Genomic DNA, 17,799 nt, shown 5'->3' on the forward strand with positions numbered 1-17,799 from the left:
AAAACATAGGATTCTCTGTGCCATGGCTCACCACAAACACCACATAACGTCCAAGTATGACACAGGTACCTTGAGTAACACTGAATTCCCTAGTCATAAAGTCCCAGTGAAAAAGCTACAGACATACAGCCCAAATCAGTTAAAATATCTACTCTTTCCTATTTTTCTCTCAATACTGGTAGCATTTTGAGCTACTCAATAAATGAATCAGAGCAACACACCCCAAACAATTTTTCCTGCAAAATACAAAAGGATGTATCATATGTTTTGTCTCATTCTTTGTGGCAAAGAGTATGAGGTACAGCAAATTATCATTCATTTTGGAAGGAATATCCTGTAATTTCCAGGCTTCTAAATTCCCCCAGAACTCTACTGAGGAATCAGGCCCCCGGATTTTAATAAGAATCATGTCTCACCCTCTGGCAATAGGAGCATACAGACCTGGCATCTGGCAGACCTGCTGTTTTCTATTCATCGGGTTCTATCAGCCTTATGCAATCAAGGTTTCGGAGAAGCATACAGATTTGGGAGGAAGATAAAAGGTCTTGAGGGGTACAGAGCCAACAAAGCAAGTTAATGAAGGTATAATATTACTCCTATTAAATTAACGCAAACAAATCCTGGTTTTTGCTGACTTGTGAGATGGAGAAGAAATACATATGTATAAATTAATATAAAATATTTAAATATATAAATTGTAAAATGGTAATGGATATGATGTGAAATAACATCAGCAATTGGAATCACTAGCTAATTGAGTTTATGATAATCCACTCATTCTCTAAGATAGGTAGATCTGCTCAAGACAATGGGCACATTAAGTCATGATGTGACTGGAATCATCACCTGTATATCTCTTGCCTTCACTGGTGGCACTAATCTCCAGGATTCACCCAGGCATCTGATATTGCTAATTATTTTACTCTTTTGAGATAAAATATGTGGTGGTTAATTTTATGTGTCAACTTGACTGGGCATAGGATACCCAGATAGCTGGTAAGACATTATTTCTAGGTATGACTGTGAGGGTGTTTCTGGAAGAGATTAGCATCTGATTGAGTAGACTGAGTAAAGAAGATCCACCCTCACCAGTGTGGGTGGACACCAAACAATCCACTGAGGCCCCAAATAGAACAAGAGTTGAAGGAAGTGTGAATTTCTTCTCTCTTCTTGAGCTGGGACATCAATCTTTTCCTGTTCTCAGACATCAGACCTCCTGGTTCTTGGGACTTAGGACTCCAGAACTTATTCTATACACCCACCCCACCCGGGTTCTCAGGCCTTCAGACTTGTATTGAGTTATACCATCAGCTTTCCTGGTTCTCCAACTTACAGACAGCAGACTGTAGAACTTCTCAGTTTCCATATGTGAGTCAATTCCTTTAATAAATCTCCTTATATCTGTATGTATCTATGTATATATGTATGTATGTATGTATGTATCTATCTATCTATCTATCTATCTAATATCTATCTCCTGTTGTTTCTGTTCCTCTAGAGAATCCTGACAAATAAAGGGGTGAGGATCAGGACCTTCCACTTGGCTCTTTCAACCATGTTAACCACAGGACAGAGAGTTACTGTGACATTCTCTTAGTTGCTGATTACATTTACTCTCCTTTAATTTGGGAACCAGCGTAACAACCACTTGTTTAGTCAAAGAGCCAATGGGCCACATGAACACTTTTAATTTAAGTACTCATTCAGCATCTGATTTCAATAAGCTACCACTTGGATCGAAGGACTAAAGTGTTCTAGATTCCTAGGGATTAGTATTAGTATAGAGACAGTAATAATCCAAATCGTCCATGAAATATATGGATTTTTCCATTTTTGGGTGCATGAGTGCTCTTGTAAACGTCTGTCGGACCTTTTGAGGAGAGTCAGGATAACATTTGTAGCTCATGATTCTGTTCTTACAACAAAATCCTTCTCTAATTGTGTCCACTATTTCATGTCTACTGTCCTGTTCTCTATGCTCCACTAAGAGTTCAAATATGCTACCCTGGGGCAAAATTATTGTAAGATCATCAAAGTTTTAATAAACTTGCCTAATACCAATATGATTTTTCATCTCATTACTAAGAAATCGATCATGTTTGAATTCTAAAGGATAAGCAGAAATTCACATCAATGTGATTCTTTCATTTAACGGCTACCAAAACAATTAATGAAATGTAATTTCAAAATGGAATGAAGAAAATCCAAAATTTCTTTTAGATAGTCGTAATACACAAAAAAGATTTAAAAAATCTATTCAGTGTATTGACAGGTCAATAAGACAAGCAGCTTTTAATGCTGATTTACCAATTATCTCTAATAGTGTTCTACCTTTTGCTTCCATCACTTGTTTAATTTCTGAGCAGGGCTTCCATTGGTGATTCTTAATTGGTAAAAAAACCTCACTTACGAAGACATCAATTAATTAAATATATATACTTTTTTACTTTAGCAGTTTACACACTGCGAGCATCTGTTTATCACATTGCTCAAATGCTTAAAAGAAGAAAAACCTGCCTTTCAATAATTTATGCTAGATAAGATTGTTTTTGATGTTTAAAGGTGATAAGATGTGATTCTAAAATTTTCTAGGCATGCAATTTCATTAGAAGGCAACATGTTATAAAGAAAGAGAACAAGTTTTTATATCAGAGAGTCCAACTTTGGCATAGTGGATCTGCCACTGGCTTTTTTTTTTTTTTAACACAGACAAGAGATTTAACTTCTCTGAGCTTTAATTTATGAATCTTCAATTAGAAATAGAAATACCTATCTTGCAGGTTCAGCAATAAAGTATAAAAGGCATGTGGCCAGAGTTTGGCGCATAGTTATTAAGGTAGTTATTGATTATATGTTTTAAAATAGACAAATTATGAGATCATGGTTTCATAAAGATGTATTCTGCCTAAACACCTTTAAAAAGAAGACAAGCAGTAGGTATCATTGACATATATCTTTGTCAAGTATTGTGGCAGCAATATCTCCCTTTCCATGTCCTACCTACTTTTCAATCACCCTTTATGAATGACTGTGCAGAGTCACACTGAAGCTTAATTAATACTGAGCTTTGGGGGACCCTCAGCAGTTGTTGAATATGTGGGAAGAGGGGCCCAGGAGGCCAGGGCCAGGGACTTGCACACCATCTTTAATTAGCAGATCAGTGTTTTTAACCATTTAAAATTTTGGTCTTTGGAGTAAGATTTAATCTGAAGGAAGAATTCTGTGCTGCCCATATTTTGAAAACCACTAGCCTAGACCACTTCGTCTTGGCCTTTTGAGGATAACAGATGTTGGTTAAAACCACAGACAAGAGCCATATGGATGTCACTTCCTGTTTCTCCATTAAATATCTTCTCCATCTTTATATAGCGGTTGGACATTTAATAGAGTCTGACCTGAGCACAAAGCCATGGTGAATGTGTCTTGTGCTTTTTGTCCCAGGAAAAGGAAATTTATGTTTTGTTCTAGTGTTTCCCCTTATATTAAAATGAAGTAAATTACTCTAATGTCATCATTCAAAATATAAATATAATGTTTATTTTGAAATGTATATGTTCCCTTTTACAATCCCCAAAGCTTCTTATCTCCATTTCCTTTCTCCATGAGTTTAAATAATAATAGCTGCTGATTATACAACATCCCAAATTTGTTTCAACATTCCCTGATCTCTTCCGAAAAATGCCTACTTTGTCGAGCATTTTATTGCTACTCTTCCACACTGTTCAGGTTTATATTTTTCTTCCATTTAGCATTTTACAAAATGGATTTGGTCATTTTTGGTTTTCTGGAAATGAGCAGGTCTGGGCTAAAATAAGAGGTCTGGGACTTCCGGAAAGGGGACGCAGGGCTCTCGCAGCCTCTACCCCATGAGGAGAGGTTTCTTGAATCCTCTGGGAGGCTGAGCCTCTGGCAGCAGCAGCCTTGACCACCTGCCCCGCCGCCCGCCACGTGGGACACCTCCGCGCCGTCTCAGCTTTCGGAAACACCTCTACCTCCTGCGAGGTCTCCAGCTCGGGGGAAGCTGCACTGGCCAGACAATAGCAACACAACTTTCCCAGGGCCCTGATTTTCAGCACGGATAATTGTTTTTCTTCAGAGAAGATGTTGCCTATGAGTTCAATCCTGACTTCCTGGAGAAAACTCATGAATGGAACCAGAAAAGAGCAAGAAAGGCAATGAGGAAGGGCATACCCCCCACCATCACTGATATTACTGCTATTATTACTGACGATGCCAACCTCCAACGAAATACCAACGAAAGAATCTTTTCAGGCTGTAAATGGACGTGGTAGTTTTCAGGCCAGAGATGAAGAAATATTTATAGAGTCCCAAGAGAGACAATACACCAAATGAAAGGTATGAACATGAGGTTACTTTTTCCGGTGTGCTGCATGCTGGAAAAACCAAGCAGAGCCAACAGAAAGCAGGACAGGAATAATGCATCTCCTTCCGAGGGTGCAGGGTGTGGAACACCTACGCAGAGTTCCCAAACCGGAGGGCCCCTGGGGGCTTCACTAATGAGAGCTCCTTTAACCAAGGGATGGTTGTCACCCTGGGTACTGGGTAGGGCAGTCAGAATTTTCCTAAATCAGTTTTTCCTTCAGTTTTTAGTCTTTACCCTTCATTCAGTTGTAGTCAGAGCTCTCATTCCAGTGTAAATTGTCAAACCTGAAAGTTTTTGAGCAGAAGTCATTATATTCCTCTTCAACAAGCATTTGTTTAAGTGATCCTGTATGCATGGCCCGATGATGCTGGGAATTCTACCCATTTGATTAAACAAAGTCCCTTTCTCTAGGGAAAGAATTAATTTGAAACTGAAACCTGAGAGCATACCCAAGAACCTAATCAGCCACATGGGTTCATTAATGAACTGAAGTGTTTATGTAAAGCTTCAGTACTACCACTGTCTTTGAAGCAATCTATTTTTTCAGGAAATTCATCTCCATCAGGAAGTTGGAAAGGTGGGGGAGAAGTAGGAGGCAGGAAGAACTTTAGTGCCATTGATACTTTAATCATCCATGTACCCAAAAAATGTGAGATGTGTGGCTGTAATGATGATAGTGATTTTCCTTTAAAATGAATATGCCAGAAAGTACACAACCTAAGTGAACATTGTCCTTCAAAATAGACACTTTGGGAAACTGTTCCTCTGTTTTAGCAATGTATCATTGTTAGAAATGTCTGATAAAATCCTTCTTAATAGCTATACAAGCTACTGAGGAAAATCAGTGTCATTATGTAAAGTCACATTGTGTGTTTTAACTACCACTTTATGGAACAGGGTTAAACCTGAATAACTTTTGGCTGTTGAGCTAATAGTGTAAACAAAACAAGCCTGGCTTTATAAAAACACCAATTTTTATGAGGAATAATTAAGCAGTTTTTAAAATTATGCCTATAAACGTGTATAATCAGTTGGCAGCCCCAAAGTTTTGGGAGTACAAGGAATGAAGTATCCCAGGATGCAGATCCTATGGAGATATGGAAAAGTCATGCTCATCTTAAGAGAAGCAGTCTTGGTGTTTTATGTGGCATTACGACAAATTTCTACCACAACTCTTACACTAATACTGAATTTATGAATCCACATTAAATTTTAACATTTTGGAATCAGATTAATTTGGTGTGAGACCATGATAGATAAGATCATGTAGGATGCATGCTTTATCTTGGCCGACAGCTTCTTTCTAATGTTTTGTGGAGTGTTATTTTAACTGTTGTATATAATGGTGCTTTTATGGTTATTAAAATTATATATGGTATTGCTTTAAAAAAAAATAAAATAAGACGTCTAGAGTCCTTAGAGATATTCCTGGAAGCAATTGAGTTGTTGAGTCCCTACTATCTGGATTTGGGGTGCTTCTACTCAGGAGAATAGTAGATGCATATAGTTTGGGGCTGTCTTTATAAATTTTTATTGCATAAACATTCTTGGAAACAACTCTTCCTTTCCCTTGTACTCTGCACTTATCCTTAAGGACACTGCTTGGCCTAGCTGTAACCATAGTGCCTTTCAATACCACCTTTCTGAAGCATCAAGATCTTTTCTCATCTATGATGGCTTTCTGTCCAAAAAGGTCTCTGAGGTCTCAGCAACTTCCTTTTATACAGCACTTGCAGTATTCACTAACAACAACAACAAAATATCCCAGTACAAAATAACAACAAGAACAAAAGTCCAAAACCTTTCATTCTAGCAGGCACTTAATCTATTCAGATCACAATTGAACACTGTTTTAAATCAAATCAAGGTTAAATTTTCTCTCTTCAATAGCCATTAAAAGCCTGCAAAACTATCATAAAATGCTACCAGAAATTTTTACTATGTATGTGTAACCTAAGCGAAAAACTTGATATCCATAAATACCTCTCAGAGCAAAGATATTCATTCTCATATGTCTTATCATGGAAACAACAGAAACAAAAAACAATAACAATGCCAAATCTAAGTCTCTCTAGTATTTACTTGAGTAATGTATAAGCTTACCATGGAATTATTTCTGAATGGAATATTGTGAGTTCCTATAAAATTATGATAACTGTATTTGTATTAATGTGAAAAAGATTTATGCTGCCATGTTAAGTGAAAACGAAATCAAACAAAAACAGGATGAAAATATCAATACATATGAGATTGTGACTACGTAAAAATGCAAAAATTCATAGCAAAAATCTAAAATGTCAATCCCAGTCTCCTAATTTATCCCTCCCCACCTTATCCCCTGGTAACCATAAGTTTGTTTTCTACATCTGTGACTCTACTTCTGTTTTGTAAATAAGTTCATTTGTACCCTTGTTTTTAGATTCCACATATAAGTGATATCATATGATATTTGTCTGTGTCTGACTTTTTCACTTAGTATGACAATCTCTAGGTCCATCCATGTTGCTGCAGATGACATTATTTTGTTCTTTTTTATAGCTGAGTAATATTCCACTGTATATATGTACCATATCTTCTTTATGCATTCCTTTGTTGATGGACATTTAGGTTGCTTTCATGTCCTAGTATTGTAAATAGTGCTGCAATGAACATTGGGGTGCATGTATCTTTTTGAATTATGGTTTTCTCTGGGCATATGCCTAGGAGTGGGATTGCTGGGTAATATGGTAGTTCTATTTTTAGTTTTGTTTCTTAGGGAGCTTCCATACTGCTCTTCACTACTATATATTAAATAGATAACTAATAAGAACCTATTGTATAGCAAGGGAACTCTACTCAGTACTCTGTAATGGTCTATATGGGTAAAGAATCTAAAAAAAAGAGAGGATATATGTATATGTATAGCTGATTCACTTTGCTGTACACCTGAAAGTAACACAACATTGTGAATCAACTATAATCCAATAAACATTTTAAAAAATATGAAATGAACTGCTCTACATTTTATTATGATTGTCTGAGGAATGAGGGATTTAGATAACTTTCTTCTTTATTTTGTGTGCCTTTAGGTTCATTAATTCAAAGAAATGTCTAGAAAGAGATTCATTATAAGGTATGGAGGCTGAGAAATCCCAAGATGTGCCATCTGCAAGATGGGGATCCAGGAAAGCCAGTGATGTAGTTTGAAGGCCTGAGAGCTGAAAAGCTGTGTGGATTCCAGTCTGAGTCTGAAGGAAGGGTAGGAAAAGATATATGTCTCAACTCAAGTGACCAGGTAGAGAATGGATTCAACTTTTCTCTGCATTTCTGCTGTGTTCAAGACCTCAGTGGATGGGGTGATGACCTTCCACATTGGGGAAGACAATCTGTTTTACTCAGTCGACCGAAAAAAATGCCAGTCTCTTCTAGAAACACCCTCACAGATACACCAAGAAAAAGTGTTTAACCAGATATCTGGCCATCACATGATGCAGCCAAGTTCACACATAAAATTAACTATTACACATATAATCTCAATCTCTGAATGGATAACTTTCATCATGGAATTTTTTTCTTTTATAATAATAAACATTCTTGAACACAATGATCAGTCCAAGAATTAAAATAACACCGAAAGTTTAAATGTACCTACAGCTTCTTTCCCTATGTCCCCCAAAGACATGCACCATGCTTAATTTTATATGCATCACATTTGCTTTTTCTGCCTTTTATTATCATTATGCATTTTTAAATACCTAATAATTATATAATTTAGTTTTACCTATTTCACTCCATAATAAGCTCCTTATGCCATGTATAATCTTCTGGGACAGTTTTTTTTTTCTTTTTTTTTACTCAGTATTATATCGTTAGCCATTCCTAGTGTTCACAAGCGTTCTTACCTCTTTCCCTAGCTTTCTCATAGTTGGTTAGGGTCATAGGATAAATTCTGACCAAGATATTCAAGGGAGTAGTGTGTGTAACTTGTGGGCTACAATAATTGTTGATATACAACCACCTCCAATCCTCTCTTTTTATGATATTGTGATCTTGGAGGAACCCTGCTGTTGAGCTGGTGTGAGGTCAAGGGGTCAAAGCAGCCTGAATCTCTGAGCTACTTCAGAAAGGCCAAGCTCTTGAGGATCATCTAGACAAGTGATTAGCAACCATTGTCCATGAACCAAATCCAGCCCACTATGTGATTTTGGAGACGGAGTTTTATTGGAACACAGCCAGGCCTGTTCACTAATGTATCGTCTGTGGCTACTTTCATGCTATGATGACAGAGGTGAGTAGTTGCAATGAGACCCTACGGCTCATAAAGCCTAAAATATTTACCATCTAGTGCCTTACAAGAAAGTTTGCTGATTCCTGCTCTAGACTGACGGCAGTATTAGAGTGAGAAATATTAAATCTTTGCTTTGCTTAGTCATCAAGCTCATCATACATTATTTTTGCAGCAGCATAATGTGTCTTATACTAACTACAATACTAATATTCATCCACATTGTAGAATACGGCTGTAGCTCATTCATTTTTAGTGCCATTCAATACTTCTTTTTGTGATTATAGCACAACTTGTGTAACCATGCCTCTGCTCATGGACGTTTGCAAATTTTGTTTTTTGGTTTTTTTCTTGCTACCAAAAACATTGCTTCAAAGTTTTCAGTTTCCTGTAATGGCAAAATAGCTCCTATTGGACCAAGCTTCCCACAGATAACAACTTTAAACTCTGGACACAATATAAAAAACAACCATTTTGGGGCATGGGAGAGTGGCCAAAAGCAGAGAGATACTTGCGGGGTCACCACTTGGAAGAAGGAAACTGTACCATATGAGCTTTTATGCCTTTTAGACTAAGGCCCAAGTATGTGCTATGCTAGGTGGGTAGCACAGACGTAAAAAACTTCCATTGTTCCAGGCTTGAAAAACCAGAGGTTAGAATTTGGGAAAATTATGGCAACTGAAAAACAAGGACAGAAATCATGGAAAGGAGAGAGACAAAGAGGGAAGACTAAAATTATTTGTATAATCTCTACTCAAATCTCTGTGTGACCCCCGAACTTCACAGGTACTAGAAAGATTTCAAGCATTGCAGTTAGGCTAAAAAATCTGAGGTGAAATTTCAGTAGCCACTCACCACAGGGAAGACTATTTGCAATTTGAATTTGAGTGAAGACAAGATAACTCCCTGCAAAAAGTTTTTCTTTGGAGGAACATAACAAAGTCTATAGTGTCTACAATATATAATTCACAAGACTCCAGACAAAGTATAACATACCCTGCCATATAAAAAGAAATAGGAAATTGTTATTTATACTCAAGAGAAAAGACAAGCAATAGAAACTGAACCTGGGATAAGATGGTGGAATTAGTTGACAAGGATTATTAAAGCAGCTGTTGCATGACCATGGGTATGAAGGAAAATTTTCCCCTAATGAATGAGAGAGAAATCTCAGACTATCAATAGAAACTTTAAATAGGAAACAAATGGAAATTCTAGAACAGAAAATGCCATATCTGAAATAAATATCTGGATGGGCCTAGTAGCAGATTAGTGATGACCAAAAAAGCCGATAAACTTCAGGACACATGAATAAAAATAGCCAATGCAGATAGAGAAATTTAAAAAGTTTCAGAATCCTGTGGGCCAATTTCAGAAATTTTAAATGTATGTAACTAGAGTCTCTAAATTAAATGAGAGGAAAAAAAGTCAGTGAGAAAAAATATTTGAAATAATAATGCCTTCCAAATTCCTAAATTTGGTAAAAGATGTACCTGTAAATTCAAGAAGCTCAGCTAACCTTACGCTGAATACGTATAAGCAACCACACCCAAGGAAATCATAGTCAGACTACTGAAAGCAAAAGATGAAGAAAAATATTGGAAGTGACAATTAAAAAGTGGGCAAAAGATCTGAACAGACGTCTCACGGAAGAAGATATACAAGTGGAAAATAAGCACATGAAAAAATGCTCAATATCATATGTTATTAGGGAATTATAAATTAAAATGACAATGAGATACTACTACACCCCTGTTAGAAAGGCTAAACCCAAAGCACGAATAACACTAAATGCTGGCGAGGATACAGAGCAACAGGAACTTTAGCTCGGTGGTGGGAATGCAAAATGGTACAGCAACTTTAAAAGATAGCTCGGTGGTTTCTTACTAAACCAAACATACTTTTACCATAGGATCCTGCAGTCACACTCCTTGATTTTTACCTAGATGAGTCGAAAACTTTTTTCTACAGAAAAATCTGTATACAAATGGATATAGCAGCTCTATTCATAATTGCCAAAACATAAAGGCAAAAGAGATGTCCTTTAGTAAGTAAATGAATAAGTAAACCCAGACAATGGACTATTATTCAGCGATAAAAAGAAATGAGCTATCAAGTCAGGAAAAGACACAGAGGGATCTCAAGTATATATTGCTAACAAAAGGAGCTAGTGTGAGAAAGCTATACACTGTATGATTCTAACTATATGACATTCTGGTAAAGGCAAAACTGTGGAGACAGCAGAAAGATCACTGGTTGCTAGGGATTCAGCGAGAGGGAGGGACTTATGAACAGGTGTCACACAGGAGGTTCTTAGGACAGTAAAACTATTCTGTATGGTACTATAATAGCAAGTGCTTATTATATATTTATCAAAAGCCATTGCGTATACAGCACAGAGACAACTCTAATGTAATGAGAATCTGATCAGAACTGCACTAAATTTAGAGAATAATTTGGGGATAATTGACCTAGTCATGATTACAAGGATGTTTCAAAGTGTTATTTTGTAAGTACCAAACAGGAATATTGTTGAAAGACATGTGTCATGTTTATGAAATTCTTCAGATAGTTTTATTAGTAATGGTAATACAAGTAATACTTCACTAAATTAATATTAGCACTCATTTTTACTAGATATTCTTGAAAGCATATATCATGTCCCATTCTCTGTCTTCACTTTTATTAAAACGTATGATTATATAATTCTAGAAAGATTTTTTTTCTGTTTTGATTATCTGGCTTTAAGTTCAATCCATGTTAGTTTATTGAGATGATTAGAAGTTTCTTTGTAAAATTAGGTAAAGGGAAATATATTTCATTAGTGAAGTCAGGACAATATTTTGGATTTGAGTTTTGATCCCTAAATGAACAATTAACTAAATAGTTACAACTTTGCATTTTATTTATCCCCAAATTGTTTTAGCCCAAGGACCTTTGGTTTTGGAGCTTTGCTTCAATTTTCTCACAGCTGTATACCAGTAATTTTCAAATGAAAAAGCATAGAGTATAACAACACATTTTTATATTAATATGCCCATAATATTCTTGCACATTTCAGAAACTTAATTAAAATAATAAAAAGAAACCTTAACTATGCAGCAATGAGTTGAAGTATAGTTACGTGTAATAGAAAGTTTTATGCTAGAGAACTGAAAAGGAAGTTAATCTGTCTCATTCATATTCTAACTATTATTGCACAGTGTCAGTTAATTACTGTAGAGGTGGATAGGTGTTCTGCTCAATCTCCTAGTGTACTTTGGCTTTGCCCTCTCCTTGTTCATTTTTTTTGGTCTATTTGGAAAAGCAGTGCAGATTTTAGAATCTTCATTGAAATTTGACTCTTTGTTTTGATCCTCTTTTTACAGAGAAGATGTAAGAGCCCTGAGGAACTGTTAAGTAACAATAAGGTGCAATTAAGTGGATTCTGATTAACTGGGTAACACCGTTTGTTCAGAGCAGAAAGAAAAGGTGGATAAAATATGAAAAATTAAAATGCTGACATTTGTTCTTTCAAAATAGAAATGACTTACTTTTATATAGTTTTCTTCAACATGATGAAATAGTTACTGGATCTAGAAGAACTGATGCAATCTCACGGACTTCAGTTAGAAATGGGTACCTCTTTTACATTAATTGGTTGCTGTTGAATGTAGAGGAAAACAAGACCTTGAACTAGGCATTTCTAAAGAGGTCCTTTTGATTTCTGGTTTTGTATTTTAGTGTTGGCATATATATTGATATTATCCAATGGATGTTCATGTAAAGGATGGATATGTCTAATCCTTAGCAAAGAATCATACTGATATATTGTCTCTATTTCCAGCGAAGAAGGATTTACATTCTTTCTCCTTAATCTATTCCATTGCTTTGCATACTTCAGAAACTGTCTGTATAACAAGCCAGGCCCATAACAAGCACTTGTTCCCTCAAACAAGTTCTCATCAAACCTTAGTCTAAACACACATTCCTTTATGAAGATGATTATGGCCAAAATATGCCAAATCTTCAGAAAGTATCACTCATAATGTCTTCATGTAGCTCATAAATTGCTAAAAGAGAGTAAACAAAGAGTAGAGTTGGTTCTCAGGTGATGGTGATGTTGCTTTTTTTTTTTTTATTAAGTGATTTTTTTAAATTAATTTATTTATTTTTGGCTGTGTTGGGTTTTCGTTTCTGTGCGAGGGCTTTTCTCTAGTTGTGGCAAGCGGGGGCCACTCTTCATCGCGGTGCGTGGGCCTCTCACTATTGCGGCCTCTCTTGTTGCGGAGCACAGGCTCCAGATGTTCAGGCTCAGTAGTTGTGGCTCACGGGCCTAGTTGCTCCGCGGCACGTGGGATCTTCCCAGACCAGGGCTCGAACCCGTGTCCCCTGCATTGGCAGGCAGAATCTCAACCACTGCACCACCAGGGAAGCCCAGTGATGTTGCTTTTACTTATATGTTCTCATTTATTCTCTGCCAGAATGTTTATGTGCTGCTGTGTAGTCCCAGGCATATGCCATCTGTTCCTATTGTCAGGGCCAGTAAGCTTTGGAGATGAGAGGGTGCTCCATTCTTGATTTCTGAAGAGATTAGTTAGCTACACACAGAGAAGCATTCTGTTTTTTGGCTACTTCCTATACTCTCAAATCATATAAATTCTCCTGCAAATATGGGCAATGTGTTACATGGGAGATTAGATAAAAGAGTATGAAGCCAGTGGCAATGTAGTATAATCACATTACTTTAACAGTTAAGGGCATGGTCTTTAATCAAACACACTGGACTAAAATTTTGGCTCAGCTATTTACTAGCTCCATGACCTTGGGCAAGTTAATAACACATTTTAAGCTGTAGTATCCTCATTTGTGAATACTAGAGATAACAGAAGTACTTCTCTATAATGTTTGTTTATGAAGTAATGCATGCAAAACTCTTATCAAAGTGCCTAGCTTATTGTAAGCAGTCAGTCTTCATTAGCTATTATTATTATGTGCTTTACTGTGTACAATAGCAATTTTAGTCTTTTATTAAAGACTAATGAAACATATAAAGTATATTGTGCTTTATTGTGGATTGAAGTAAAGATAAGTGATAGTATATTGTCGAGCTCATATGATGTTATCCACGGCCGATTTGGGTGTAATATCTAGTAATAATTATAATTATTAATTAATAATATAATTAATATATCTATAATTAATATATTAATATAATACAATATAATTAATAATATCTAGTAATAATCATATCTAGTGTAATTCTCTGACATGATCCAGATTTCTTTCCCTCAGCCTGAGATACTTCAGTAGACATAGACATGTTTTTTAAAGACATGTAAGTTTACGTGGTGCGTACACTTTGTTTCGCGTGTTTTAGTTGAAGTAAAATATCCACCATTATTTGATTTCAGAATAAGCATAGTTTCAAAGTATTGGCAACAACTGGCAGTATTGGAGAAAATATCAGGGAACACATGGAGGACTATGTCGTGACAATTCTGAAAATCATTTGGAGACGATACAATTTTAATGAATGATTTTTGGCTAAAGAACATCCCATGTCATTTATTCAAATAAATGCTAAAAGTCAACCTGCACATACATAAACAAAATAAATTAACCATTTTGAGAAATTTTAACTGAAGTCAATTAGCCGACAGAAATCCACCAGAGGCGGACTCCACTACCCCTTCCTCAGTAAAAAGAGATTGTCTCTTTTCTAGATAATTATTTTATTTTTGTAAATCACATTCCCTTTTTAGATATGTTTTTAGATATTTTATTATCTTTTAACTTTCTCTCCTAGACTTTCTAAGAATTTTCCTGCAAGGAGTTCCAAGTGTGTTCTGTACCAAGATGTACTTTATAAAGTTAGCAATGCCTTACAAAATGTTTACTGTGTTCACATGATCATTTTCCCAAATGTAGTGTTTTCCGTTATTCTTGGTCAATGTCTCATAGTTACTGCAATCCAGATATACCTAACTAAGTGGTACAGATTTTGTAATATAAAAATTTTTGCAGAAAATGTATTTAGCTTATAATCTTTGCATTTGGCTCAGTTATATTTTCTGGTACTACCCACTCTTCCTCTACATCCTTCTAGTATTATTTGCCATTCATATCAGTAGATTGTGATATAAAATAATAGGTTATGTAAGATTTTCTTTAGTATATAATGTGTTTCAAATACAACTGAGGCCTAAAGCGCAGCATGAATAATACAGACTTTTCCATTAAGGATCAAGGATTTCACAGTGCAGTGATGGAGACAGAGATGAACAATCGATCCGAATTAGCATCGTGCGGAATATGCTAAGATGGTGGCAGAAGGCACCATGAGGCTAGGGAGGGCTGCATTTAACTGTGGTTAGTATTCCAGTCTCCAAGCATGGGAATCAGTCAGATCTTGTAATAAATTGCAGCTTCTGAGGTGTCCATCAGAAGGCTACAGGCAGCCCTCTAGGAGGGAGACATCATGTTAATGAGGCTTTGCCTTATTTTGGTTCTTCAAGTCTATCAGGTTCATCCCTTCCTTAGGTCTCCAGCTGATACTATTGCCTCTACTAGGAATCATATTTTGTAGGGTTATTATCATGGCCAATTCTTTCCTGCCATTCAGGTCAGAGCTCAAATGTCACCTTTTCAGGTAGGTCTTCCCCAATCTTTTTTGAGTTGTCTCGTTTATTTTCTTTATGGCATTTCTCAATCTTGATCATTTACTTGTTTTCTTATTGATCATCTTTCTGTCCACTCTCATGTGCCCCTCCCATTTGAACGCAAATGTCATGAGGATAAAGCTCTTGCCTTATTCCCTGCTCTGTCCTCAGCAGCGAGGGGCAGTACTGGATCACTAGAGTTGCTCAAAAACTATGGATGAGTACATGAATGATAATGAGTGAATAAAGGCATTGGAGATCGAGTTAGAAAGTCTTTATTTTAGGGTAGTCCTTCACCCACTGAAAGGATTAAAGAGTAACAGACATAGAAGGGACTTGCAGTGAGGGTGACTAATGATGAACTGCCAGTGTAGAATTCCTTCGAATTCTTCCTTTTGGGACTGTTAGAGTGTGGCGAGGGCCTGGACCTATAGGTAAGGATTCAATGAATCTTCAAGGAACACAGGAGCCGAAGGGTGAAAATAATCAATTCATTGTTTTACCTACCCCTTAAAAAAGAGTAAAAAGCTTCAGGCAAAAGCTTCACTGACATCTGAGTTAGCTGAAAATTAGCTTTCGAAAAGAAGTGTACTCATAGTTGACCTATTAGACAGAAGTAACTGGTTGTTTCAATTAACTGGCACTGTCTTTGCCTTTGTACATCACCAGCACAATGATAGTATTCTATCACAAACATCATGTTTTTATTTATTTATTTATTTATTTATGGCTGTGTTGGGTCTTCGTTTCTCTGCGAGGGCTTTCTCTCTAGTTGTGGCAAGCGGGGGCCACTCTTCATCGCGGTGCGCGGGCCTCTCACTATTGCGGCCTCTCTTGTTGTGGAGCACAGGCTTCAGACACGCAGGCTCAGTAATTGTGGCTCATGGGCCCAGTTGCTCCGCGGCATGTGGGATCATCCCAGACCAGGGCTTGAACCCGTGTCCCCTGCATTGGCAGGCAGATTCTCAACCACTGCGCCACCAGGGAAGCCCCAAACATCATGTTTTAATAGAATTAAAATCTGGACAGTAGGAGACATGAACATAATCTCTTTTTGGCCTTTCACACAGATTGGGTTAAGGTCCTGGGTCCTTGCAATGCCAGTTTATTATTAGGCTAGTTTATTCTGGGGATAATGCCCAGTAGTGTGCTTCTAAAGAGACATTAATATTTTAACCTTTTTTTTTTTTTCCCGGCCACACCATCTGGCTTGTGGGATCTTAGTTCCCTGACCAGGAATCGAACCCATGCCCGCTGCAGTGAAAGTGTGGAGGCCTAACCACTGGACGGCCAGGGAATTTATTTGTCATAGTGAGTGAAGTAAGTCAGACAGAGAAAGACAAAGATATTGCTTATATGCAGAATCTAAAAAAAAAAAAAAAACATGATACAAATGAACTTATTTACAAGACAGAAACAGACTCACAGACTTAGAGAACTTGTTACGGGGGGGAGGGGAAGGGGGGGCAAGGGATAGTTAGGGAGCTTGTGACTGACATGTACACACTGCTATATTTAAAATGGATAACCAACAAGGACCTACTGCATAGCACAGGGAACTCTGCTCAGTACTATGTATCAACCTAAATGGGAAAAGAATTTGAAAAAAAAAGATACATATATATGTATAACTGAATCATTTTGCTGTACACCTGAAACAAACACAACATTGTTTATCAACTATACTTCAATATAAGATAAAAAGTTAAAATAAAAAATAAATTCAAAAAATAAATAAACATAACCATAACACAGGGAACTCTACTCAATATTCTGTAATAACCTATATGGGTAAAGCATCTGAAAATGAAAATATATATATATATGTATAACTGAATCACTTTGCTGTACACCTGAAACTAACACAACACTGTAAATCAACGATACTACAATAAAATTTTTTTAAAAAACATAAAAAATAAAGAGACATTGATAGACAACATCACACTATTATAGACTTTATTCCAGAATTTCAAGGTTTAATACAAAGGCTTCAGCTAAAATTTGTTTACATATAATAAAAAAATTTAAATTTCAGTAAACTAGGAACACAAGCAAAACATCTCACTCTGCTAAAAGGCAGAACCAAAAAACTACACTAAGCTTCACATGCGATAGTCAAAATAGAAATATTCTCACCAAAATCTGTAAAAATGAGATGAGGGTACCCATTGTCATTGCTATTAGTCAATATTTCAGTGGAGACAAACTATACAAAGAGAAAATTTTTAAAGCATGTAACTATTTGAAGTGACTATTATTGTCTACTTATATAGTCTAAGCAAATGAATAAAAATTTTAAACTAATAAGAGAATCTATTAAGATAACTAAATAAAGATCAACATATAAATAAGTAGAACTTTTCTGTGTAAATATATGCCAGAATTTATACACGAATAAAATAAAATAATCTCATTTACTGCTGTAAGAAAACCAATAAAACACATAGGAATGATCCTAAGAAACGGTCATGAAAAAAACTATAAAACTTTTCTGAATGACACATCCA

The 17,799-nt window shown here is 36.3% G+C and overlaps 1 pseudogene; it reads left to right on the forward strand.

Annotated features, from left to right (window-relative positions):
• Window positions 1-22: 22 nt before the first annotated feature.
• On the forward strand, window positions 23-4,587 carry LOC132376119 (NEDD4-binding protein 2-like 1; annotated as a pseudogene).
• The last annotated feature ends 13,212 nt before the right edge of the window (window positions 4,588-17,799 follow it).

Source organism: Balaenoptera ricei, chromosome 12 (assembly GCF_028023285.1).
Source record: "Balaenoptera ricei isolate mBalRic1 chromosome 12, mBalRic1.hap2, whole genome shotgun sequence".
Lineage (NCBI taxonomy): Eukaryota > Metazoa > Chordata > Mammalia > Artiodactyla > Balaenopteridae > Balaenoptera > Balaenoptera ricei.